The sequence below is a fragment of the Diadema antillarum genome, unplaced genomic scaffold, assembly GCF_040938485.1.
Source record: "Diadema antillarum isolate AM-2024a unplaced genomic scaffold, OU_Dant_1.0 seq00001265_RagTag, whole genome shotgun sequence".
NCBI classification, from domain to species: Eukaryota; Metazoa; Echinodermata; class Echinoidea; order Diadematoida; family Diadematidae; genus Diadema; species Diadema antillarum.
The window spans coordinates 1,540,798-1,568,402 of record NW_027272047.1 but is presented as its reverse complement, the minus strand read 5'-3'; the positions used below and the strand labels follow the sequence as shown (position 1 = coordinate 1,568,402).

Here is a 27,605-nt window from a genome sequence, read left to right as displayed (position 1 = left end):
AAGCATATGTCGAAAGTATTTCTTTCTTTTTTTTTGGTCGGGGCCATGTGTATTTGCACTATCGGCACTGCTTTGGCAAATTTTTTTTTTTTCACTTTATTCAATTCCAGCAATGACCACACAATTTTCTTACTATTTACACTCTGCTCATTACACAGGAGGCCTGGGAAGGCAAAGTGATTGATGCGTGTACCTTGCTACTCATTTGGGGAGATTAACAATGTGATAAATCTTAAATGCTGGTGCCATTCGCAATTGACTTCATCCTGCTTGGTTAATAAACCTGCCACAGGGGGATTCTCACTTTCATCTTCACACATTACTCTTGCCATTAACATTACGGGTAATCTGATGTTAACCCATTAAGGACGGACTGTTTTGCTACAACATGCATTTCCCATAGACACCTGCCCGAGTATAATCGGGACATGTCCTCAACCAGTTAAGATTACTGGTAATCCGATGTTAACCTGTTGAGGATGGTTTGATTTTATTACAACACGTATTTCCCATAGACACCTGCCATACTCGGGACTCGTCCTCAATGGGTTTAATATTACGGGTAATCTGACACTAACCAACACAGTGCAGAGTAGTGATATCTGATATCATCCTCAATGGGTGAACTCGTCCTCAATGGGTTAATATTACGGGTAATCTGATGATAACTCACACATTGCAGAGTAGTGATATCTGATATCATCTAACACAGAGGATGGAAGGGAGAAAAATAGAAATAAATATTTGATAGTTTATTTCCTTCAATAGCAATGAAAAGTGCAAATTTCTTATTCATTTTTCACAGTACAATTATTAATGTGCAACAAAATGAAAGCTATCTTGAAAACTCATCTTCGATTTGTGCAATATTGGCCCTTACTTGTGCAATATGCCCTGCATAGTATCCCATTCATAGCCATCCAATATGAATATTCAATGAATTAAAACCATAAAATGTTAACATTTTATCTATAATCATTATATGAAGAGTTTGTTTGCAAGAACCGATAAGTCCATATTTGCCAAATGGAGATATTTGCGATTAAAGGTCAAGAAAAATCAGGAGAATAATAAGAAAATTTTTGCTTCTTTTGACCATAACGTCAAAAATATACCTTTATATGTAGTGATCAATGTATCATTTAAAAGGTATTATTTTGTACTTTATGACAGAGATCGTACACGTGTACTTCAAAATCTTCAAAAATGAACTTATCGGTTTTTGCAAACAAACCCTTCATATACTATGTACATGTATCCACAAGAGGCATAAATTGTTAAAGAAAGTACCATACTTCTACTTGACTATGAAGTCAACTCTGCACTGAAAAAGGAGTGGCTTGTATTTGCGTGTGTATCAAAATGTTTGTGCATTCGTGAATTGTAACGAGTTTGCGCACTTTTGGTACAGTAGCAAGCATTCGCGCATTCAGCAAGCACTCATGCACATTACAGATGATACATTCTTGGGTGAATTACTGCACGGCCACTAACATGGTTGTCTATGGGGAATTAATGCATTGGCCTACAGGTGTGTAATGTGTTTCGATTAATACACTCTCGTATTGCAGAGTGAAACTACAGCAAACAAGACTACGTGTTAAATGCATGGCTAAAACATCCCATACAGATGATGGTTATAATTCTTGTATTTGAGAGAATTTGAGATGTCAACTAAAAATTGAGATTTGAATTAAATCTAATACACTCTTGAATTGATTTTATGTTTTTTTTTTTTTATGGTATTATATACCAAGAAAGCATCAATGTAAAATTGATGCACAAGGGTATTTTCCTAGCCAGATAAGTATATTAATTCATACTGGACATTCAATCATAATTTTGAAATAAGACCTGTCTGAGTTTAAATTTATACTGAATATTACATGAACGTGCCGTGCCCAAGAAAAACTACAAATCATATCTTTACTACAGCTGTAAAAGGTCACATATCCCACAAATATCAACTCCAGTTTTTACGAAGTACAATAGGGCCTATTATTGCACGTCAACACTACCCTTACCCATAATCCTAGGATTGTGTTTATTATCTTTAATACTTCCGACACAGGTTATGGTATCTAATCTGATACTGTTATACTTGCAGGCTATATTACCTCTGCCAAGGGAGGAGGTTATGTTTTTGTTACCGTTGGTTTGTTTGTTTGTTTGTTTGTCCGTGTGCAAAATAACTCAAAAAGCAGTTAACGGATTTGGATGAAACTTACAGGAAAGGTTGAAAATGACACATGTAACAAATGACTAAATTTTGGTAGTCATCCGAGAATTTTTTGGGAATTTATGAAGGATTTTTGATATTTTGACAAGTATGTGGTCAATGAACTTGGGAGTTCAAGCTGCACATTTTTGAGGTTTTCAAACACGCACTAAAGTGCGTGGTCTAGTTTCTGCTAGGGCGAGGCGCGCCGCGCAGCTGAGGGTTTATGACGTAACAAAGGCTTCTATTTTGGGAAATCAGGCGATTTTTCAGCATGTACAATGTACCTATGGGTGGAAATCACTGATCTCTATGGAAGAGCCCAAAGAGCTTTTCCCCAGTGGTGGAGAGGAGAAAAATCTCTTTTGGAGGAGCAAGATCATCGGTGGAAAGTAGATGCTTGGCAGAGGTCTGCGCTCTGAGTGTTTTCTAGTTTTATCATATTTTCTAATTCATAATCCAACAAAGTACTTCCAAGGAAAAATTTCATTCAAATATCACTTTTACCTCTTTGACACCAGAATTTATATAAGTAGAATTGAAGCATTCATAGTTTATGAAAATTACAACTGTATTATTGGCAGATTAACATATTCTAATAGAAGTTAAGCACATCACATTTTCATACAGTTCTTTACTGTACAATATGAGATATAAAATCAATACTATGTTTTTACAGGTTCACAGAGAATTTCAATATAATTAAGGTATATGTTTTCACAATAAATTGTAAGTTTATTCGAGGAAAATACAAAGAAAATTGGATTTACACTTGAGGATGGATACCTGGCTGTTAACACTATTGAACTGCATGCAAAACATTGCTATCCTAACAATAATGGAAAAAGTCTTAAGAATCTACTAAATGCTCAAGCTTACTTAATAAATTATTTTCCTTATTATGCAGGGCCACTTTAATGTAGCTATTAAATCTTAATTGTTGCAAATGTACTTGCAGCTCGGTATAAAGTCACTGCACTCCACACGGCACTGTACCACTGCAAAAGAAATTAACAAACAGTGCCAATTATACATTACATGTTATCATGCTGCAGGAATTACTCCCCTAACGACTTTCTCTACAAAGTGGTATACAATTTTGTACATGTACATGTACTTACAACTGTGCTTGTGTCTTTGGCATGTTAAGGATAATGTTAAAGTTGTGCAGCTGAAGCACTTTTTTTTTTATTTATCCACGTTCCAGTGCTCAAAAACAAAAAGAAAATCATCTTAGAAAAAATATAATATGTGCTCAACATGAATACAGAAAATTAAGTTCATATAAACATGGTTATAGATGTAATTCAAACTGGCTGAAAAAACAGCAATTGGCTGAGCTCAGTAACATGGTGAAATAACATCAAATATCACAGTAGTAACCTGCTACATGTTCAGGGCCCTGTTTTATCAAAAAGATATAATCGATTTTAAATGTTCTTAACACAGGCTGCCATAGACTTATGATAGAAATCAACTGTATAATCAATTTTAACTCTTCATAAAACAGGGCCAAGGAATGGTTCCCTTGCTTAGAAAAATGCAATATCTCTCTGTTTATTTCAGGAAATGGTTCTCTCACTTGCATTTATAAGGGATCAATATGTTCTTATACCTATGGCACCTTAACGGGTGGCATGTGTTAGTTTAGGAGGAATCTGTGTTCACAGTTAATGGATATAAGGAGTCATCCAGCACTTTAAACATCAGTACTGAGCTCAACTGATGTCAGATAACATTCTATGCACACACCGAAATTGCTTTCAAGGCCACCGTGACTAATATCCCTTTGGCAACATGCCGATGTGCATGTGAAAATGTCACCAGTATCTTCATGCAATGCATACCGTTTTAACCCGTTGAAGTCCAGTCCTGCATAAGTACTTGGGCAGGTGTCTATTTGAAATGTGTGTTATATCAAGATAAGCTTATCCTGTTTGTTTGTTTGTTTTTATTTCCAAAACTCTGTACAGTAAAATCATATACAAAATAAACAAAGTTGAACTCGACATAATTGAGGCATGAATCAAAGGGGAATTATCAAAATACAATGCAAACAAATTGACGTATGACAATGATAATAATTATGCATATAAAACAAGCTATTAAACAAAGCTTGTCCTCACCGGGTTAATAAACAGCTTTGCCTTATTCTCATGAACTAGTGCTTACAAGATATTCAAGTGATTTGTCCTCTGCTCTTCCTCCCACTATTCTTCCATCACATTCTTCTTCTTCTTCTTCTTCTTCTTCTTCTTTTGATTAAGTCTGCCTCCTTAAATAGGCTGAAGATTCTTGCAGACTGTGTTATTTACATTATAATACAGTTTTAATTTATAGATATCTATAAGCACATAACAAATTTGAAGAAAATGACTAGCCACTGTGATCAACCGTTAGTCGGTTACGGAATGATCCCACAGATGGCGCTGAAACAATTTCAGCTCCTTACAGTTCTTGGAAAGAACGAATGGCCATGTGATTCAATTCTCGAGTATGGTACCTGATAGGAATGTGGTTGCGAGGCTCTCGTCAACTCAGTAACCTGTTTGATACTATAGTCCTGTGCTGAAAGATGAGTAAGATTGTTGTGTATTTTGTACATCATAATTAGCCTGTCATTTTCTCTGCACTGTTCCAGAGTGGTCCAATCAAGTTCTTGTAGCATTTTGGTGACACTTGAGGTGTTATGGTAATGATTCAAAGTGAATCTCGCAGCTCTTCTCTGGACCATTTCCACTTTGTGGATGAGGTTCTTGGAAGATGGGTCCCATACTGTGGAAGCATACTCTACAGTTGGTCGAACCAACATTTTGTAAGCTGTGGCTTTAACATCAGAAGATTTTATGCGAAGATTGCAATTCATCATATGCCTGTTTGTCACCTGAGACAGTATACAGTATGTCCCAAAAAAAAATTACAACGGGGCCCTCCGCAATGATATTATTAAAAATAGTAAATCAATATAAATAAAAATTCAGGGTATGAAAATATAACTCATTGCCCACATCTTACAGAAAATCCCATTCTATTTGCTTCAGTGGTCAAAGAGAAATGAGGAATTTTGTAGAGGATGTCGGGAATCTCTTCTGTCCAAATTCTGTCTATTATTCACACACAAGAGCATTAAATTGCTAAAATTAGAAGAATCCGACTCATGACATGCTTTAGAACAATCCACATTTCTCTGTGACCGCTTTATGACCAAATTGAATGGGGTTTTCTGCAAAATAGAGCTAAGATATTATATTTTAAGACCCTGAAGTAGCACTTCGACAGGTTGATCATATTGGGTGCTATCATATCGAAAATCTGATTGTAATTTTTGGGGCGACTTAATGCAGTATGTCCCCCAAAAAAATTGCAATTAGATTTTCGCACTGATAACGCCCAATATGATTAAATTTCTTAAATGCTAATTCAGGGTCTTAAAATATAACATTTTAGCTCTATTTTGCAGAAATCCTCATTCGATTTGATTAAGCGGTCACAGAGAAATGTGGATTGTTGTAAAGCATGTCATGAATCGGATTCTTCCAAGTTTAGCATTTTGATGATCTTGTGTGTGAATAATAGACAGAACTTGGACAGAAGAGATTCCCGACATCCTCTACAAAATTCCGTATTTCTCTTTGACCACTGAAGCAAATCGAGTGGGGTTTTCTGTAAGATGTGGGTTATGAGTTATAGTTTCATACCCTGAATTTGTATTTAAATTGATTCACTATTTTTAAAGATATCATTGCGGAGGCACCCGTTGTAATTATTTTTGGGACATACTGTATATTTACAGTATGCAGCAGAATACTGATACAGTGGTCACCATCTAATAGGGAGGGTTTGGGAGACAAGTTTCTCTTCCATTTAGGCGGGGTTTCTACTGAAGACGTGGCTGGTATTTGCCTCTGCAAATTACCCAACGTGAAACCCAGTATATCTTATATTTAAATCAAACATTGTACACTTACTGTATTAAACTTACTGAAGAAGAAAATGTAAAAAAAAAAAAAAAATTCATGAAAACTACAAATTCCCTCGACTTGTTTCTAACATACCATATATGAAGGGTGGTATTATTCCCCTGCTTTTTGAAAGTGGCAAGTCATGAGCTTCTTCATTATGATAGAAAAATGTATATGTTGAATTTTTCTTTGCATTTCCTTTTATATCTTTCTTCATACGTGACATCATAGACTGCAGTACCAAGTCTTCTAATACAGTGATGGCCACATCAAAACACTAAAAATTCTTAACTTTTGAATGGATTGTTTGATTTTCCCCAAATCTTCAGTGATGTGTTCTTCTGTATTGCTACACTTACAGAATTTACAAGAAAATTTGCATTTCAGTCCCCTTCAATCCTTCCTATGTCCTGACATTTAGCCTATCACACTTTCAAAGTTTCCGCTTTAAGTTGATGTATACAAACTTCATCTACTTGTAAAGGTAGCACGCTTAATCTGGCAAAGCAATGTGCCTCTTCCCTATAAAAGAAAGGTCATGGCGGCACCATAGGGATTAGGGGGATTAGGTAATCTCTATTTATTGACATTTAATTTTCATACATCTGTTACAATTGGCAAAGAAAACACTCCGCGGCCCCATTTCTCTCTCACACACACACTCACACACACGCACACACACACACACACACACACACACACACACACACAATTGTTTGTAGGATAGTTGGCAACTTCCCACAGCAACAGCCAATCAGGAAGCTGGATTCTTGTCGTTACCATGACAATTGCCTTTCCAGCAAGACAGAGTTGATATCATATCAACTTTTTATGAAATGGGCTCAGCATGCATACCAATTGGCAAATGAAGCATAAGGATTAAACAACTGATTGATGAAACAAACATTTCCTCATGGCATGGGTAGATAGTTGAGCACTGTTTCAACAAATGGACTCCATGGTATTAAGTCATGTAATCTCTTGAAGGGCTGTCAAATTTTATAACCCTTCCTGTGCTATAGACTTTGGACAGTGTATACAATAGTATGTGACCATGCATCACAAAACCAACCAAGCTGCATGCTCTGATTTTACATGAGGACTCAAAATATGTGAAATGGGTTAACCTAGACAATTTTGAGTTTTTGTATATTCTGAAAGAGCAATCCTTCTTTTAGATAATTGTGAAGTTAGAAATCATAAAACAACCTGGAAAATTGTGGTTTTTCCTGCAGATTTTCTAGAACACCTTTTTGGCACAAAAATGTTACTAGGTTTTTTTCATTCTTTTAAAACCTTTACACACTCTTCACTTTCAACTCTAACTTTTGAAAGAATTGTGATACTGCACTGAAAGTCTGTATAGGTCATGGGAAGGACATTAGTATGGAGTGTTAAAAATTGCAGCTTGTTGATAATTTATTCAGTTTTATATCATGTTTTGTCCTATTTACTGCACAGAGCACAGCTTGGTGAGATTAAATACCGGTACTTGAATTGACCGTATACTTCAAAACCTCTTTTCTCAGCAAACACTTTTTTAGGATGTTTCCGTCTTTCCATTATTTAGATTGTATTGTATCATTTATTCATATTGAGTTATACATCATTTTAAAGCATAAAGTCTGCTCTTTCACAATCTGCCCTTTACTTAATTCATTCAAGGCAACTTTTTGGTTTATGCGTGTTGCAGGATCACTTATATGCAGTTTTCCGCCCGGGAGAAACCCAAATCTATATTTTGTTTTATGCCTACTGTACAGAAAAAGCCATTGGAGGAGAGAGTGACTTGCCATCGATACAAACCCAAAGTCAGAATACAAGAGTGGGAAAAGGGGGTGTGAGAATTGAAAAAGAAAATAAATCGTCCACGTCTGCGTGTCGCCCCACTGGGTGGCATTCTTCACAGGCTGATGTGAAATGGACTCCTTGATGTGTGGTGTGAGTTAATAGACCTTTAGTGGCACTGTGAGAATGTAGACGATCATGTTTGCAGCTAAAGATGTCCTTCCTTTGAGGAGTCATGCTACAGTATAGTAGGCCTAGGCATAAAAAAAGTCCCACGCTTTAAGATAGCAGATTGTGAGGGGAGAGAATAATCTTTATACAGTATGTACCTTACCTACTTCAATCTGTTTTCAAAACAAGGGAATAACACATCTGCAGAGAGTAACACATGAATGTATATGCTGATATGCTCTCTAATCAAAATCAAGTGAAAATGTTCACTCTTGAAGGAGTGAATGACAGAAAAGAGTGAATTTTGAGTGAACTCATTTCAGAGTGACCTCAGGGATCACTCGAAGATTTTGGAGTGATCCCTGAGGTCACTCCAAAATTCACGCTTTTCTCTTATTCACTACTTCAAGAGTGAACATTTTCACTCAATATGTTTTAGAGAGTACTAGAATATAACAAGTGCAATCTTTTACACACACACACACACACACACACACTTATTAAAAAAAAGGAAGAGTATGAGTAGAAGAATGAGCAGGAATCAAGGAATCAGAACTGAGCATTACAAATCACAGACAGACAGACAGACACATGGTCTACCAGGAAACCATATTACAGAGCTACCAAGTCTCATGCATTCTGCGTGAGACTCAAGCATTTAGGGGCCATCTCACGATCTCACGCATGGCACCCATTTTTCTCACGCATCGGGCGAAGGCTGCAACTTGGGCATGTAATAATGAGCATAGCTCAAAAGATCAAAGTGATAGTTGCAACTGAAGGTATATTTCCTTTTTGTCTTTCAAAATAAGTAAAAAATAATCACTTAAGTATGCACCTGATCGCACCATTAAGAGCTAACAAGTTAGAATTTAAAAAGGCTCCCTACCGTGGGAGGCCACAGGGGGGAAAGCCCCTCCCACACCCTCGCTCGCACGCACATTCGCGCCCCGAGATGCCGAGTCATGAAAATCTCACTCATAAAATTTTTTTGAACTTGGCATCCCTGATATTATGTTGCCGTATAAATGTTCATGTATTCCACACTTGCATTACTCACAGAAACCATCAGTTCTATGTGTGTTATGGTACATACATGTACATGTACCGGTACATGTACAGTGTAGCCTGAATTAATGGGACGTAAGGACCAATAGTCTTTAATTTATCATTGTAGAATCATTTCATGACATGTCAAAAACAAAACATGCATATATGTTGCAAATGGACATAAACATAAAATAACCTACGTGTATATTGTATTGGAACACTGATCGTTGATTCTTACCAAGCACTCATGGTACCAAAACTGATACTTGTAGCAGGGTACAACATACAAAATGTACAATGTAAATTCTATGCTCTCTAAAATGCTGATTATTTTGTCAGGACTAGAGTCATGTAAAGGCAAAGTAATTACAGCATTGAACTGGCTGTGCATGTGATTGTATCCAAATATAAAAGGATCCCCCCTCCAAGAGCTAATACTCTCCATTTATGCTATAAAATATTCATCTCATCATAATTCAATTCAATTCAATTCATGTCAGTGTTATATTATATTGCTTTGTATTACTGTAAAAGTGGACATTTTTGCGCATAGAGAAACTAGCGCAAAAATAGAAACCCGCGAATATTTTTGCTTGACATATGTCCCAGTAGTTGACATCTTGATTTCGCAGTATTAAAAACATGCGAAACTCTTGTTACCCGGCCAAGCGCAAAAAATTAGTCGCGCAAAAATATCCACTTTTACAGTACTCTATACACGATGGAAATAAAATCATTTGAATTGAATTGAAAGGAATTAAATTGAATTGAATTGAATTGAATAATCTATAAAGCACTCATCGAATGCATGTGAAGTAGGCTGTATCTCTTTCATAGTTCATTTCACAGTCACATTTGGACCAAGACTGGGCTCTCACTACGGTAAAAAGGAAACATTCTGCTATACTGTTTCTTTTCTGAAATAACATGGGCAAGATGTACCATCTGCCAAACATCATCACTGGAAATAGCACAGCAAATACTGTTATGTCACCTTAACCCATTGAGGACTAGCTGAATTTGCTGTAATACACATTTCCAATAGACACCTGTGGAAGTTGTGAGCTTGAGACGAGCCTTTAATAGGTTACAGTATTTGCAAGACATACAAAGTGTGATTCTAAGCTACCATGTAATAACTTTGGATTTTTGTAATTGTAATATTCATTGCATCATTTTGAGTACTGTAAAAAAAAAATGATGTACTGCACTATAGAGCAGATTTTCTTCATTTTTCTGAAAGTCACAAGAAAAGTAATCATATTTCTTAACTTTGAGTAACACATCCAAATGAAAAACATTGCAAAAAAGCCCCCCTCCCCCCCCCCCCCCCCCCCCCGCTATGAAAGGAGGTTGTAGAGCAAACCGATACCCATATATATAGAACATGTCATCTGAGGTGAAAGGTACATTTCAACATGAATGTCACCAGAGCAGCAAGAACTACATTGGCCTGCTTTTTGTGCTGGTATAACAACAAGCTGTGACTCCCTTTTAAACCTCATGTGTCTGCCCAATTACATGATTGTTACAGCATGGGAAAGAAGGTAGACAGAGCAGAATGTACATATAGGCCCTACATGTATACAGTGTAGATTTTTATCTGTTTAAATTTTGTAGTTATGCCTTATGTGATTGTATTACTAAAGGAACTCAACCATTACTTTGCTATCTATCAAAGAGAACCCATCACAGACTAACAACTATTTGTGTGTGTGTACTTTTAAAATAATTTAATAGGGAGAACTGTTGTATTTTAAACGAGTCTGCCCGAATCAGCAAGAAAAAAAGAAAGAATCATGTTCATAGTAATTTCCACCACAGAACAATGTATGATGGGGGGTTGTGTTTCCGGACACTTAAGTTCGTGCGTGAAAACTTACCTATAGATTTTACATAAAATATGCACCCTTTACCTCAAAAGACTTGACATAGACTCCTCATATACTAGACAACATACTCTGAAAACGGCGTGAGAATTAACGTGCTAAATTGTTGGATTTCCCCTTCAAAGTGACTCCATGTAAGCATCCGGTGCCACAACGCTTGGTCATACATGTTGCATTTATTATTATTATTTAAACAGCAAAATATAACAGTGCAGATTTTTTTCTGTTTGTATTTCGTAGTCATGCCGTGTTATGTGATTGTATGCACTTGACTAAATGAACTCAACCAGTATTTCACTATCTACCAAAGATAACCCATCGCAGACTACCCATTATTTATGTGAGTATACTATTTGCTCTTCTTTTAGAATAATTCAATAGGGACAATTGTTGTATTTTAAACATGTCTGCCAAAATCTGCACGAAAAAAAAGGGAAAAAGAAATCATGCACACACAGTAATTTCCACCACAGAAGAATACAGTAGGCTTACATGTTACATGATTGCTGCAGCATGAAAAAAGAAGGTTTAACAGAGTAGAAAGTATACAGTGCAGATTTTTGCTCACAAAGTTTGTATCTTGTAGTCATGCCTTGTTATGTGATTGTAATGACTTAAAGGAACTCAACCAGTATTTCGCTATCTACCAAAGATAACCCATCACAGATTACCCATTATTTGCGTGTGTACTTTCTGCTCTCTTTGTTTTTTTAAGAATGACTCAACAGGATCAATTGTTGCATTAAAAATGTGTCTGCCCAAATCAGAAAAAAAATCATGTGCACAGAGTAATTCCCAAAGACAAAGAGAGAAATCATATATGATGGTAGGATTGCAGTCTCTAAATTTCATACTCTCTATGATATCTCCTATTAAGGGGTGATGCTATGTGATTTCTTTCGGCATGAAAAAGTTCATTTCTTTGAAATACAATGTAAGCATCACATAAACAAATAAATAGAAGCTAAAAAAAACCTCTAATGGCATTATTTATATAAACCTAGATCAAAGAGATCACTAAGTCTGCATGTCACATTTATTATATTTAGTGGAAAAATGAGCAAAGAAAATGGGATTCCATCAGGATTTATTATATTTGATAAAGACTTCAAAACTTTGATGGTGTTCATGTTATCGCAGATACAATGTATCTGCACAGGGACTTCTATGAGTCTGGGTGACATCATGCGTGCACCAGTGAAGGCTAATGATGTATGATCCACCTGTCCAGCAACCCATGACGTGTAATTACATTTTGGGGGTGGTCAACTTTATGACTTGGGCAAGGCTACCAGTCAGGGTGGTAATGCTGGCTGGGAGGGGGGAGGGGAGAGGAGGGGGGGGGGGGTAGTTGGACTCAGCTGAAGCAAGCTGTGCGACAGTATAGGTCTAATTGGCTCATTACTTGCCATCCTTCAAACATGAGACTTCCTTCATAGCCAGACGAGCAGGAGAACGAAATGAAACATATGCACATCTGCTACTATACAGTGTACAGCGAACGTACATAAGTACGTGCTCCCTTACTCTTTTATCTACATTGCAGGTCGCTGAGTAATGAAAACAAAAACATATTATTCCCTGTACTAAAAATGTACGGTTGACAAACAAATTTACAAGGAAAAGACAAACTCCTCCTGTCATGTTCATTTCTATCATTGTTGTTTCAGTGTAGCTGTCAGTGAGACCAACCCTGGTGTAATTCCACTTCTACAGCTCAGTCAAGATCTCAAATTACAATTCATGAATGAATTGAACAAACATTGTACGTTAGCAAGCCATGCACAGTGATTTAAATGTTTCACTGTCGGAAAAGAAAACTATTCAAGGCAAGATACAATGTATTTCGTAGTCATATTCTGACGTCTGGCAGACCTGACAAAAATTGTTCTTCTTTTTTAAATGGCAGATTAATGATAAAAAGCCATGTAATGCCTTTTCACTCAACATGACAATAAATCATCCTAAATTTATACTTTAAAATGAGTTCACATTTCAACAAAAAAGCATGGAGTGAAAGTAACACATGTGTGCAGAACTCCTGTTTTAGGCATATGGCCCAAAACCACTATTTCGGCGCAATTGGTCAAAAATCGTGTCGCTTATGTTCCTTCTCACCTAGGAGAGATAAAAAGCTCTTTCAAAATGCTCCGGTGATTTTATGTGATGCCAAGGGACATATAGACAAAAACTGAAATCATTTCGAAGGCGAGATTGTACCACTAAGCCATCGGTGGAGGGTTCAGTTCGGCCAACAGGCTCAAAAGTGCATGTCGCCAACGATGATTTTTTATGTTTTCTCAACTTTGTGGGAAAATATGAGCATAAAGAAGAAGCTTACTCACAGTTTCAGAAAAGTAGCCGAACGTTCTATGAAAACCTATCACAACTTTATAAGCTTATCATTCTTTAACAACAAACTACCTGATGGAAATGTGTCGCCAGATCTGCTGAAACATACGTTACCATCTTTGTACTGCAAACTTGGTAACGCTATTACAGTGAATGCTACACAATTGTATTGTTTTTCTGACCAAAAGGGGTCTAAGTTTATGTTAAAAAATATTTCATCACTCAGCTTCAAAAGACATGCGACTGCTAATCTCGCAAATATAGATTTTAAAAAGGTAGATTTAAGAGAAGTAACATACATTGTACGTTACCATCTTTGTAAAAAGTACGAAGGTGCATGGCTCTGAATGATTGTTCTAAAGTTGAGACTTATGGAGTAGATTGTCCTCATACCCATGGGTGGCAAAAGATTCATCATTATGTTGCTAACTTATACGATTTAATCCACAAGTGTAACATACGTGATGTAACTTACGTTACCACCAAATGACAGAAAGCTTAATTACACCATTAATTACCACCTAAATGTATATTTCTCGAATCTGTGCCGTCGATTTCAGGCCATGGGATAGCTCAGCAACCTCTTTTACTGGCATCTTGAGCATTGGCAGGGCGCAAAATACCTTTACATGATGTGTTGAAAAACTGAGTAAGTGTTTGATTGTTGGAAATGTGTTGTTGTTTTTCATAGAATCATGCTTTACTTCTGTTTATTGTGGTTTATTAAGTCAGTAGGTTTCACCGTAAAAATCCAGTAATTACTTTGCTGTACAGGCTTATTCTTTTGAAATAAATCACTCAATCTATTAAGTAACGTATGTTTCAAATTTTGGTAACGTAAGTTTCAAGATGTTGTCATGTTAATAACAGACAATCTACGGAAAACCTCATTTAATCTGAGACAATTTAATTGCTGCAGTTATGATGTTGATGAATTTCTACGTCAAAACATATCAAATTCATTTACAGTTGTATGTTCTTGTTTGTTTGGAGGATGCAGTAAAAGGGGACATAATCATAGTATCTTTAAAAAAAAATCGTTTGGTGGGCGTTGATGTTCAACTTGGCTTTAATGATGTCATATTTCAGGTATAAGCAATGAATTTAACATTGTTTTAAGAAAATTCAATGCATAGCTAATAAGATTAGAGATTACAAAGATCTCTAATTCAAATCTAGTGGACCAGGTCCCTGCATTAATGTAGTAACGTAAGTTTCTAGTTTTGGTAACGTAAGTTTCATCAATTCATGTCATTGAAAAAGGATATTTTAGAGAATGTGCGTGGATAAAAATAACATTTAATTGTTCTAGAACTATTGTTGAAGGAATTCTGTAGGGAAATACGTCTTTTCTATTATATTTATCTTTGGTTATCATAAACCAATATGGTGACTTACTCCCTGACTATTTTTAATGGAGAAAATAAACTCAAATTTCTGTCGTAATGTCGTTGATGATCTCAAAGTGAAGAAACACACATTTTGAATGAAGAAAAGGCAACAAAAATACAGTGCATTAGAGAAATGTAATTTCAACTACATTGTATTACTGTTACCATCATAGATCAGGCCTACATGATAATAATAATGATAATGATAATAGTAATTATAGTAATATATGTTTCAGTAAGCTATATGTTTAAGACATTAACATTTTTTGTTCTTCCTTCTCGTTGAAGTTATACAGTTGCAATGGGGAAGAGCAGTGCTAGGATTAAAACCCCATATATAGGGAACGTGTTAGCTGTAATCAGAATGGCAAAAAAGCATATCTCTAAGCAAAGATTCAAGAAAAAAAAACTTATGCCCGTCTCATAGTTAACAAAGAAAAGAAACAAAGTTACACATCTTTTTTTTTACCCTACCACATCAGGGTAATTATAGGGGAGGGGGTTCAGGCTCCCCCGCCCCTTTGCCAGCAGTCAAAATATAAACAAAAGGAAATAAAAAGAAAAAAATGAATCACGGACTCACCCTCCCCCGTTTGAAATAAAAAAACAAACAAACAAACATGAAATTGGGCTTGTACTGGCAGCATCGAATTGAGCTGAAGCCTTTTTTTTTTACATTTCTTCAATTTTCTTTTCTTTCTTTTTTTTTCTTGCTTCTCAGTCGATGAAACCCGGCAAAAGAAATGAAACCAAAAAAAAAAAAAAAAAGGCACGGGAGCTTTTTATTTTTCTGCCCGTCAGGAGATTAATACTGGAAGTGGTCGACTTTTTCTAACTCCTGACCCCATCCCCCACCCCATAAAAATCCTACTTACGGGCCTGCATGCCTATAATCATTATCAGTACCTTTGTTGTGCATGCATAGAAACTTGTCCTTTCACTTTTCTTTTTAAAGATTCAAAACATTTTTCCTGGAGACAATTTCAAGATACGGCAAGAATTATTAATGCAAGACTTGTTATTCTTGTTATCCTTGTGGATTATACTGTTTTATGCATACATAACAAGGAAAATCGAGTACATCATTTTACTAATGACAATTTCATTCATCCTACCCAGTATTGTGCTAATGAAATTGTGTAATTTGACGTTATTTCATGGACCTCATTTTGCCAAAGTCAACTTAGTAAAGTGGTCATTTATTTAGTTAACAAAGAACATTTCTCGGTTCCTTCTTTCCCTATCTCTCCTTTACCGAGTTCAGACATTTTAAATACAAGCAATACGGCGTTATTGTTCATTATGAAGCACTTTAACAGAGTAATCATCTCGTTTCTGCCGTTTCTTGTTTCATACAAGTGTTAAAAATTTTGTGAATACTATTTTATTGCAATTGCTATTTTCAAACTGTTCCTGCATAGAGTAACTGTTGCGACAGCTGATGAGTCTGCAAAGTTATGGATTCGAAACATATCTTTCAACAGCATGAAGATAACAAGTTACAAGACATCAATATGAAGATAACAAGTCACAAGACATCAAGCATACGAAAACTTTCATTATGATAAAATTAAAGTGAAACCTACGTTACCCACCACTCGTTTTATATTACACGTACATCATGACAATATTTTCATCCGTTAAGGCACGAAACAGCATGTTCCCAACTCTTATCATTTCAATGCCATAAATTCATAAGTATGAAGCCAATTGTCTTCAAAATATCAACAGTTACGGATTACTGTTCTACTGAAGAGTTTATACGAGGACATGTTATAAAGTCTTGCAGTTTTACAACTATTTTAATTGTTATTTTTGAGAATTGTATCGCCATAATATTGCGACATCGTGTTATAATATTCGTTCACTTAGAGTTGAAGAGAAATTAGTGTAAGAATATATACAAAAACCAAAAAGAAAATGTTCCAAAATTTGCTGCACATGTAGTAGTATTGTCTTTGTAACTTACGTTACATTAACGTGAAACATACGTTACGTGGAATCTAACGACTATACTTTTGCGCATATAGTTTCACATGTTTCATCGATGATACTCAAGAATTACCTGGCAATTTGGGACTGATAAATGGTGAAAAATATTTTCTGAAGAAAGTCTGATGTCAAATTATCGAGAAAACAAATTAACATTACCTGTCTAAGGTTTAACACAATAGGACATGCTGTGTTCAGTATAGCATACAGGTCATTTGCCATCCTTCCCATCTGCAGGCAGCATTTACAAACATGGCAGCCGATGGTATACTTCACATCTGACGCATAATTATCTCAATCATAGAATGTAGTCACCAATCTTAATGCATTTGAAATAGAATGACATGGTAACGTATGTTACATGATGAAATTTACACCCCATGGAAGAAATTATCACACCTTCAAAATAAAGCAAAACTATGTGTTCATATTTTTCAACTACAAACTTGAATATTTGTCTCGTGGATTGGTATAAAAATGAAACCTATTCTAACAACTTTAATTTTCCCGTTTTGTGATTGTCCAATTGTGCCGAAATAGTGGTTTTGGGCCATATATGCGAGTCATCATTTTAACTGTTGGATATGCAGGCTTCTCAACCACATTGCATGAATTTGTATGAAAACACTAAATTTATAATCTCTACATGATCATACATGTAACCATTAAATCATAAAACTCATATTTGTTCCATAAACAATTAACAGTGAGTTATTGTACTTACAGAATATGATACTCTCCAAATCATTTTTTTAAATAATATTTCTGCAGTTGAATTTCCATTTATCTAATCTAAATGGTTCTAGAAGGATATTCAGGTTTGATGAGTATATGTATGCATGTGATAACAAGGTTAGGATCTCTTTTGGAATGTGACTTCCCTTACTGTAAAACACGATATATTTGCGGCATGAATTTTTCGCGAATTGCAGCTGATGACCTTTTTTGCGACATGAAATTTTCGCAAACTGCCACTGGCATTCAATGCTTATAGTGTAGACAAGAACTTTTGCGTGCATTTTAATTTCACGAATCTTCGCGCTCTCGTAATTCGCGAAATTAAAATGCACGCAAACATTCTTCGTTTTACAGTAATTGTCTTTCATCTGATATCTCTTTGTTGGTTTCTCTTTATGCATGGGTCAAACATGACATGACTTTGCTATTTATATTAAAACTCAAAATCTCTTCAGGTGACATTTCGGCCGTGATTTGGCAAAACAACGTATCTGAAAATTTGTGGTTTTTCAGGTTTTTGGCTTTTTTGATAAATTAAACCATTTCTGAACATCTGTCAAAATTTCAGCTCTCAAAGTGATATCAATTTTTAGAAAAATGCATTTAAATTTCAGCGATTTTCCAAAACAAGTCCAAATAATTTGGCAAAACAACGTAACTTACTTACATTGTTCTGCCAAAACAGTTTCTGTCACAGAATCTCATTTGAGCTTCCGGTTTTTCTGGCAGAATAACGCATCTTCTTTGTGTGACATGGCAGAACAACCTAACTGCAGCATGCAGCTGCCTGCCCGCCCGGTCTTAGCCGCAGCGCAGCTACTGTATCAAACGCAGATACGTTGTTATGCCAAATCACATTCCCTGCGCAGAATGATGCGCAGAGAGGCTGCACGCTGCACATACGTTGTTCGCCTTGCTACTGCCGAGTACCAAAACGCAGATACGTTGTTTTGCCAAATTACATTCCCTGCGCAGAATGATGTGCAGAGAGGCTGCACGCTGCATACGTTGTTCTGCCTTGCTACTGCTCAGTGCGAGGTAAGATACGTTGTTCTGCCATGCTACTGCCGTGGTGCGCAGAACAACTTGCGTTGTTTTGCCTAACCACGCACGTGATCCAATGTTTGGGTGATCTGGCAAAACAACGTATCTACAAAAAGTCTTTGATATTTTGAACAAAAAATCTCGTTTTTACTTAAATTTGAACTTGATACTAGAAGACTGATGTAAGCCATATTTTAAAAAAAGTATCTTGGAAAATTATACGACTGGAGGGAAATGGGAACAATTCTAGTACTTTGTGGCTTCAAAATCTAAAATCGCGAATATCTTGAAAGTATCAAAATGCAGATACGCTGTTTTGCCCAATCACGGCCGATTTGTGCAGCCTACTCATCTTCTCCCATATCAAAGCAGGCAGATATGATATGCCAGTACATTTCAACAGTAAGATTTCTATTTCAGAAAAAAAACCTGTTGACTGAAAAGTAAAGCATTTTGTCATAAACTGAAATACTAATATCACTAAATCATTATCATTTTTTAAACTGATGTCAAAAAGACACAATATCACATTTTCAAAACATTATTTGTGATTAGATGATGTTAAATTACATTTCTGATTAGATGATGTTAAATTACATTTCTGCAGTAAGTTTTGAATTTCAGAAAAAAAAGGGCTTTGTTGACTGAAAAGTACATCTGGTCAAACACTGACACTAGTATTCAATGAAATTATCATCTTTTTAATCTACGTGTATAATGGTAAAGGGTCAAAGTGTCACAACTTTAGAATATTATTTGAATATCATTATCAGCGGTTACAATGTACAGCTGTATCTGAGGGTGTTTGGAGTGGTGACATTTCACTAAAAAGAGACATTGATACATGTTAAAACCTCAAATAAACAGCACAGCAAACATATGTCACCAATATTTACAGCTGTAGTCAAATGCACACAGTGTACATGTTTATAAAGTTCATTTTATAATCAAATCTGTTTCAATGGCAAGCACGTCATAAAGGGAGATAAGAGAAATTTATACTGGTCTTTATAGCATTTGATCTGATAGTTAATCTCTTTTCAAGTTGAATAATGAGTCATTAAATTAATCAGGTAAGGCCTAGATAGCAGATAATGCTGGTTCAATAATGTCCATACTGATATAACCTCATTAAAGCTGATTTTATTGTAGTCAATTTCCTATTTAATTGCCTATTACAGCTGAAGGATTTTACAGCTTTTATGATGCATGAAAATTTACACCTCTCATTTGTTATGCATCCTAATGGGTGAGAAATAGAATAAATAACCTGTATGCTAGTCTTGCTTCCTGAATCATTTGTTGCCTGCTCAAAAGATATTCAATTCTTATATTGAGAATTGAATGAAAGCATAAAGATTGTTGTGTCTTTCTATGAAAATTATAAAAATCATAAATTACATTCTAATCATGGCAATCTCAATATGAAAGCTTCTAAGCGCTTTAAAAAGGGGTATAATACATGTACATACAGTTACTATTCTACAGTAAATGTGATGGTACTAAAATACAATAGATATGTAATGAAATCAGAATGCAGTCAAGAAAATGCTAAAACAACATAAACATAATAAAAATTAGTAATATGCTGCAAATAACTTAAAGAAGGGAAATACTCTGTCAGGGGATTAAACAGGAAAGACAAGACTGGAGGGCTTCAATTAAGGTTGAATTATGGATACTAATTTGCAAACTGTACCAAAATTTTCAAAATCATATTACATTGTATGCACGCATTGAAGTCATGTTAACAAAACTGTGAAAAAGGCACATTTTTAAAGACTATTCCTACATACAATATGCCATTTCAACTTTTTTAAGTAATAAAAAAAGTATATTATGTTAATCTCATTTATCCAAATATGGCTAGACTTGTGCCAGAGGGTGACGAGTCTGGGGTGAAATACTAGAATTTATTTCAACAGCGGTGTCAGGATGCACAGCCGTCATATGCAAACAGCAAAAGAGCAACTAAGCCCGGGAGTATTTTTGCAAGTGAAAGTTGCAGAGCTATCAAATCAAGACAGAGACATTTTTTCAGTCAAAAAGCAGCAAAGTAGATAAGTGCAATTTAAATGGTTGCCATGGCATGATTTACCTTTTGTCTTTTTATTTCATTGTTTGTAATATGCTCTTTTCTTTAAGGTAACATTTTTCAATTTTCCAAAATATTCAATTAAGCTACAAAGTTACATAAAATGTATTGCCATGGGGCCACAACAAAAGTGTACTGACCCTCCTTTGATCGAGACTTTTAGAATTTAACATTCCCAACTGAAATAGACGCATCTGATAGAATGCCGGGACATTTTATCAGAGTAGGAAGCCAATCAACCATCAACTTAAAGAGAAGAAAGACTAAAGGAGCCACTGAAGTTGGTCTCACAAGGCAAAACCCATTGCTCAGCATACTTTAGTCATAAGAAAGTTCACTGACCACATGAACTGCCTGTAGTTTCAATTCAATTATCTTTATGCTCTCCATTTCACAAACTATGACAGTTACACATAAATTGACTTTTCTGATTTCTTTTTTTTGGGGGGGGGGGGTGAACAGTCTATGTTACATGTACACATTATATATATATTTTTTTTTTTTTTGGGGGGGGGAATAAATAGGCTGCAGTTTTGTGATGGAATGTTCTAGATGAAAAAAAAAATGTGGCAAAAAAAGCTGCTGAAAACTGCTTATCCAATGAAGGCCTGCCAATGGAGTAAAATGGAGTCAAAAGGGGCCTGAGCTTTCGATCCTAGCAGAATCTTCATCAGAGACAAAATGACCATTTTGCTTCTGACAAAGATTCTGCTAGGATCGAAAGCTCAGGCCCCTTTTGACTCCCAAAAAAATGTGGAACACAATTGCACTTCTAAATATCAATCGCTTTTTATGAAAATTATGAAGGGTCCAGTGTGGACAGGTTTCAAGTGTAGGTCTCTTGTCATGTGCGGGTTCAGTTGCTGCAATTATCCTACCCTATATGAGACAGTACATTTTTGTTATTTGATACTTTATCATTCTATCATCATTTTTAGGGTTCTTTGAAGTATATCAAAAGGCAGATTAAAGACTTCTCTATAATCTTAGCCATATCTTGGTAATATGGTATTGCTTATTTGAATTGAAATATGTAGTGCCTTTTTATCATAAACTCTCAAGTTGGCATTAAAATGACAGTTGTAAAAATAAAAAAAAATACCTTTACCCAAAAATTGGCAGATATTAAAAAATTTCAAATTTATGCATATTTGATCTACATTTTACCAATCTAAACTAGAATTTGAAAGTTCCTCTGAAGCAAAATTACCCTACAGTTTGAAGGGTTAAAGGGTAAATTTACATTTGGGCATCATTCGAAATTGCCATGACAAATTGACAATTATTTATTCTGAATGTTTCTACTACAGGTAACCCTTTAAAAATCATCCTTGTAAGGAAAATAGAGATAAAAGGTATCACATTTCAGTTGTGAACATATCAATCTTCATGATATAGCTCACTCTTTACTTTTGAACTTGGATTTTTAAATCAAACTATATAGTCACAAAAGAAAACAAAGCCTTAACCCGTTGAGGACGAGTCCCGAGTATACTCGGGCAGGTGTCTATGGGAAACGCGTGTTGTAGCAAAATCAGTCCGTCCTCAACGGGTTAACAATAATTCAAATTCCTACATATAAGATTTACAGAATGGTTCTTAGACTGAATTAAAATGTGTAACAGTTGAAGATGGTTTCTGGGAGGGATTTTGTGCAATTTTCTTAGAGCTGCACTTTACTATTCATTCAAACAGTACATAAGATATGTCAAGAAATTGCAGAAATAGATAAATATCAAAAATATTTTTTAAATGAATGTTTTACATAACATGACATCATTAAGCAATGTTGATTTCCACTAACAACTCATTTAGGAAAGCTGTCTGTGTTACAATAAAAAAATCAACCGTTTTATGATTAACAGAGGTAGTAAAAATTGAGTGTTTCATATCTTCATCTGATAGTAATTGGTCTTGAAGAGGTAGAGAACTTTCTTTTCTTTTAAACTATGAGGTAATTATGTAAATGCAAATGCTTTGTCAGTTCTTTTTAACATTCAACTAAAACAAATCTTGCTACCTCAAATGATTGAGGACTTTGTACAGTGTATGTTAACTGTTGGGCTTTAAACTGGAAAAAAATCATTGTTTTTATGCATTCTAATGCACGTTAGAGGAGAAATCATAGTGATTCTCAGGGTGCTTTTGACATTTTTGCAGGAAAAAAATGACAATGCTAATCGCACAATGATAAACTCCTATCAGATACATCTAGCTGGAACTGAAGTAACATCAATGTATGAATATCACTTCACTTTTAACTGAAGTCATCCCGCTCAGATAGCCTGAATTGCCAAATAGCTGTAATGTCTAAGAATTCTTAGGAAGTTGATTCACTTGGCTATAATTTTATATAAGTGACATCAATAGTGACTTAAAAACAGCATCCAACCAGTCCTTAACCCGGTGAGGATGGACTTATTTTGCTACAACACATATTTCCCATAGACACCTGCCTGAGTATACTCGGGACTCGTCCTCAACGGCCAGAGTTAAAGGATTTTTTAAATATAGAGTTTCTTGGGTATTTCAGGGTGCAGATGGCAACATTTCATTGTAATTAAATGTGTGATGATCCAAAACTGACAAGGCTCCCTTTCCAAGGTTTATAGGAAAGGTCGGCTACATCTTCCATTATGCTTGATTTGTAATTTTTGTAATGCGATACAGTTGTAAGGGAGTTTAGATTATAAACACAAGCATGTGTAAGTCTGTCTGTCTGTGTATGTATGTAACTCCCTTCCTGCGGATTTCAAAACATCCTATTATCAATGTGAATTCTGCAGCAGACCTGCCTTCCTTTAATAGGTTCCACTCCTATCTCTCACTGCACACATTTATGAATGGGAATATATGTGTGTTTGTGTGTGTGTGTGTGTTTGTACATTCACTGTATGTACAGTCGCAGGGGCTGCAAGCAGAATAGGGACACCATACACACACTCATGGCTCCTTAAAAAGAAAAAACAAATCAGGATTATTAAAAAAAAATCATCACAAAACCCATCAGTGTTCTAGCCAGAAATAATTATTGTTGAAGTGGGGATGGGGAAACCATGGACAACTGACACCTCTACCACACACACACACACACACACAAACACACACACATAATAAAAATATTCCATGGCCCCTCAACAATATCTAATGAAAATTGGAACCCACTGGAAGCTAGTAAACATTATACAGTATTAATCAGCATTTTGTAATAATTGATGTAAAGACATCAAAGATTGTGGTATAGTTGTAATCACTCAATTATGTACTCTCTCTCTCTCTCTCCTTGATATTCTATGTATTGCTATTGCTGAATGAGCAAAGAAAAGCTTCATATGTAGATCCTAATATCTACATGGAGGTGAAGTGTGACACTTGAAAATGTAGTCATTCATATTAAATTAAAATGCAAAGCCAAATTTCACAAGCAAACCAGTAGTGATGGACGTAAGTGTAAAGACAGTTGAGACAAATCAGAAGAAGATGCGCACACACACACACACACACACACACACAAACACAACATCCACATGAAGAACATGATTTCACTTCCATACAATGCTGCAATGGTCGCAACATTATATATTGCACTCATACTGGTCATCTTAATGTTATTGCTATGATTATAATCATTATCATCACATTCTAATCCTGAAACTTTGAAAACAGAAAGGGAAGTGTTTTCATGTACCAATTTTTCAGCAATATCAGGTCAGGTGAAGTAATTTCAGCAAAGAAATTTGACCCATTGAGGACAGACTGATGTTGCTACAACAGGCATTATCCATAGACACCTGCCCGAGTATACTCGGGACTGAGGGGATCCTCAATGGGTTAAAAATAGTGTACCCTAAAAGTCATATATTACAGGAGTTTCAGCATCTGATATGCAGTAAAATGCTTCTGAAAAGATTTCAACAGAACAGGTCCACAAGCACAAGAACATTCACACACACACACATAACATTTACTGCATATACAGAGTAAACCAACAGAAATTGCCAATGTGATGCTTCCAAAAAATGTGAGGACAAGGAATTCAAACAGCATGACAAGAAATATGTTAAACTCACCCATTTGTTAGAATATCAATATCTAAAAGGAGCTGTGTGTTGTGAGTACACACATACAATAGTACAACACATAGCTCTACAAGCAGGGCAGGGTGTAGGGAGGGTGTTTACTCATTACATTGATTCACGCTTTACTGTAAAAGCCACTATTTTCACATTCAGATAGTGTGCAAATGGGGATTTCACAGGCATTTTGCGAGATGCTGTTTTTGCGACCTGACGCTGAGACTATCATAAGTGCACTAATCCATGTCCATTCATAATATTTTTGCATGTTGTTGAATTTGTGGCCCAACAATAATTTGCAAAATTCACAAAATCAACAGCTTTTACAGTAGTCAGCTATGAGCACACAGATGTATTATCAGGGTAAGATATGAAAACAGTATCTGCAAATTGTTGCATATTTGGATTTGTTTGACTCAAACAACATATGAGTCTAATTCATCATATTGCTGCGTCTAAAGAATTTCCATGCAAAAACTAATATATCCATTTCTCTTGACTTGGGTTAATTGAGATTGAAGCTGCTGCAAAACAAGGACAATAATATGTGGTAACTTCAATATCTTCAACAAGAATTGTTGTGGAACCAGTGCAGTATCATTGAAAAGATTTTTTTTTTCTCTATTTGATGATGACATAAGTAAACACACACACACACACACACACACACACACATACACACACACACACACACACATACCAAAAAAAAAAAACCCTCCGAAAATGGCAGTTATCTGTCTTGGCATGCATTTTCCCCTTCTTAGCTTCATGCATTATTCATTATGGTGAAACAAGTTTTAGAAATAAAGCAAACAGGAGGTGCAGAAGTTGGAAAGGAATCTATTGCTAAAATTATCATTTTCATTACTTATTATTACTAAACATATTGTATGATATTTATATATTATCATAGAAATAAAAGATGAAATGATTACAAAAATCAAAGTGGGTTAAAAAAATCAAATATTTTTTTACCTCATTCTCTGTTACACTCGTCCAACGGTCCCCTTTTGGTGAAGTTGGAAGAGTCCTGCTGAGGCATGAGATTTGCATTTAGGCATGAGCGCAGCTGGGATATTCCAAATGATTTCAGGTAAAGTCTTAAGAATCCTGGGTAGAGGGACCGGCAGGGTATCACTGTCAACAGGCAAGGAACAAGTGCTGAAGAAGTTGAGGAAAATCCTTGCAAAGTAGATTTTCTTCCTCTTGGTTGCAGTGCATCAGCAAGTTCTTGCTCAAACACAGAATTGCTATGTCAGGTCCTGGGGGATTTCCCCTTTGGTGGTAACCTGGCAACAAGCCCCCCTGCAGAGAAGATGATGTCATCTTCCTCAATTGTTTACTCTTTCGCCCTTACAGGAAAGGGGGAGGAGTGGTTGAATATGTTCAATTTTTTTTTTGTCACTCTGAAAGCCGTAAGGTGTCTCAAGGTGTGAATGAAATGAACTATGGCAGAGAACGAGAAGCAGCATTCATGCCACGTAGCTGCTTAGGTGATGCTCTGTTCGAGAAAAGATTCCGGGAAACACAGACGTTGCAGGGTGGCTGATGGTGTGAAGTAGCTTTCCAGGAAAACCCAGTCTCTGGCAGTAGAAGCATGTAGGCTAACCCTAACCTCAAGGGATTGCACAATTCTTTTTTTTTTTCTATTCATGTAAATTTCCAAGGCTCCTTGAGTTAAGCAGTTTTCAGGCTTAGAGGCATCCAGAAGTAGATTACAATGTCAGATATCCTACACAGGTGAATTGATTGTTGAAACTCCTTCAGTGGCAGCAGACAGAACGGGCAATTAAAAATTCACAAAGGCTTGCAAGTTTTGCCTAATCTTGTTTCTTTACATCACTTTTTTATCTTCTGTACAGTGAAGGAAGGAGTCTTTGCGAAAGGTGGTGATATCATCTGCAATTTTCTTATCTAAAAAAGTAAAATAGTTTCCATATGACGACTCTTAAGCAGCATATCTATATCAGTAAATATATTCCATATTATTCTTCTTTCCACTTTGGACAGGAAGAGACACTGAATGTAACGTACATCAATAGTTTCATTGATATCTGAAGAAAGGTTTGGAGAGTGACATCATTGTAGCTATACAAACAAGAAAAAGTATACTAAAAAACTAAAAAAACAAATCAAGTTTTCTGGTGTATGTTTGATCATTACTGATTTTACAGTGGTGGCATAAGAAATCCCTTTGTGCACAGAAATGAAACAAACTTTGATAATAAAAAAACCCCTCAAATAATATAACATGCATTCAACTCACAAACATCACAAGTTGATTTGTTCAACTAATCAGGACAAGAAGTAATAGAATAAGCTTTAGTCATTGCATGCCCCTTGTTTTTCAGCCAATCAACGAAACACTGATGATTAAAATTTTCAAATGTATGCAATTTGAAGAAAATGTGACTTATTCTATGGAGTCTTTGTTCATTCTTTTGTGGGTGAAAGTTCCTGAACACAAGCATACATGGAAGAAGGCTTCAGGAATTAATTTGTTGCATTTTTTTCCTGCTGATGCTGGAATCCACATTCAGTTTTATTGTTTGTCCAGAAAAAATACAACAAACAATCACACATTCAAAATCAATGTAGCATTTGTCTGGGCTAATTGTGGCAGCAATGTATGCCCCATCACAGAGCCCTATACCTAATAAAGATGGGCATTTGTTAGAACATATATGTTAATGTAATTTTCCAGCTCTGCCGGGGATCACGTCATCATGTCATTGCCCATTTAGTGTCACGGCCGACGCATTCTGCTGTTTGGAATGCTGGAGCGATGGTCGCGGCTCCCCCGGGGTCTGGCGTCTTTCTGCGCTCGCCGTGCCCGCTT

General features: G+C 35.8%; 1 long non-coding RNA gene across 1 annotated transcript in view; it reads right to left on the bottom strand.

Moving 5' to 3' along the window:
* Positions 1–26,427, bottom strand: part of LOC139745441 (uncharacterized) — a 74,088-nt gene extending 47,661 nt beyond the window's left edge. The window contains exon 1 of the long non-coding RNA XR_011711892.1: positions 25,742–26,427. This is a non-coding gene — a long non-coding RNA (uncharacterized lncRNA). The remainder of the gene's footprint in view (positions 1–25,741) is intronic.
* Positions 26,428–27,605: the final 1,178 nt, after the last annotated feature.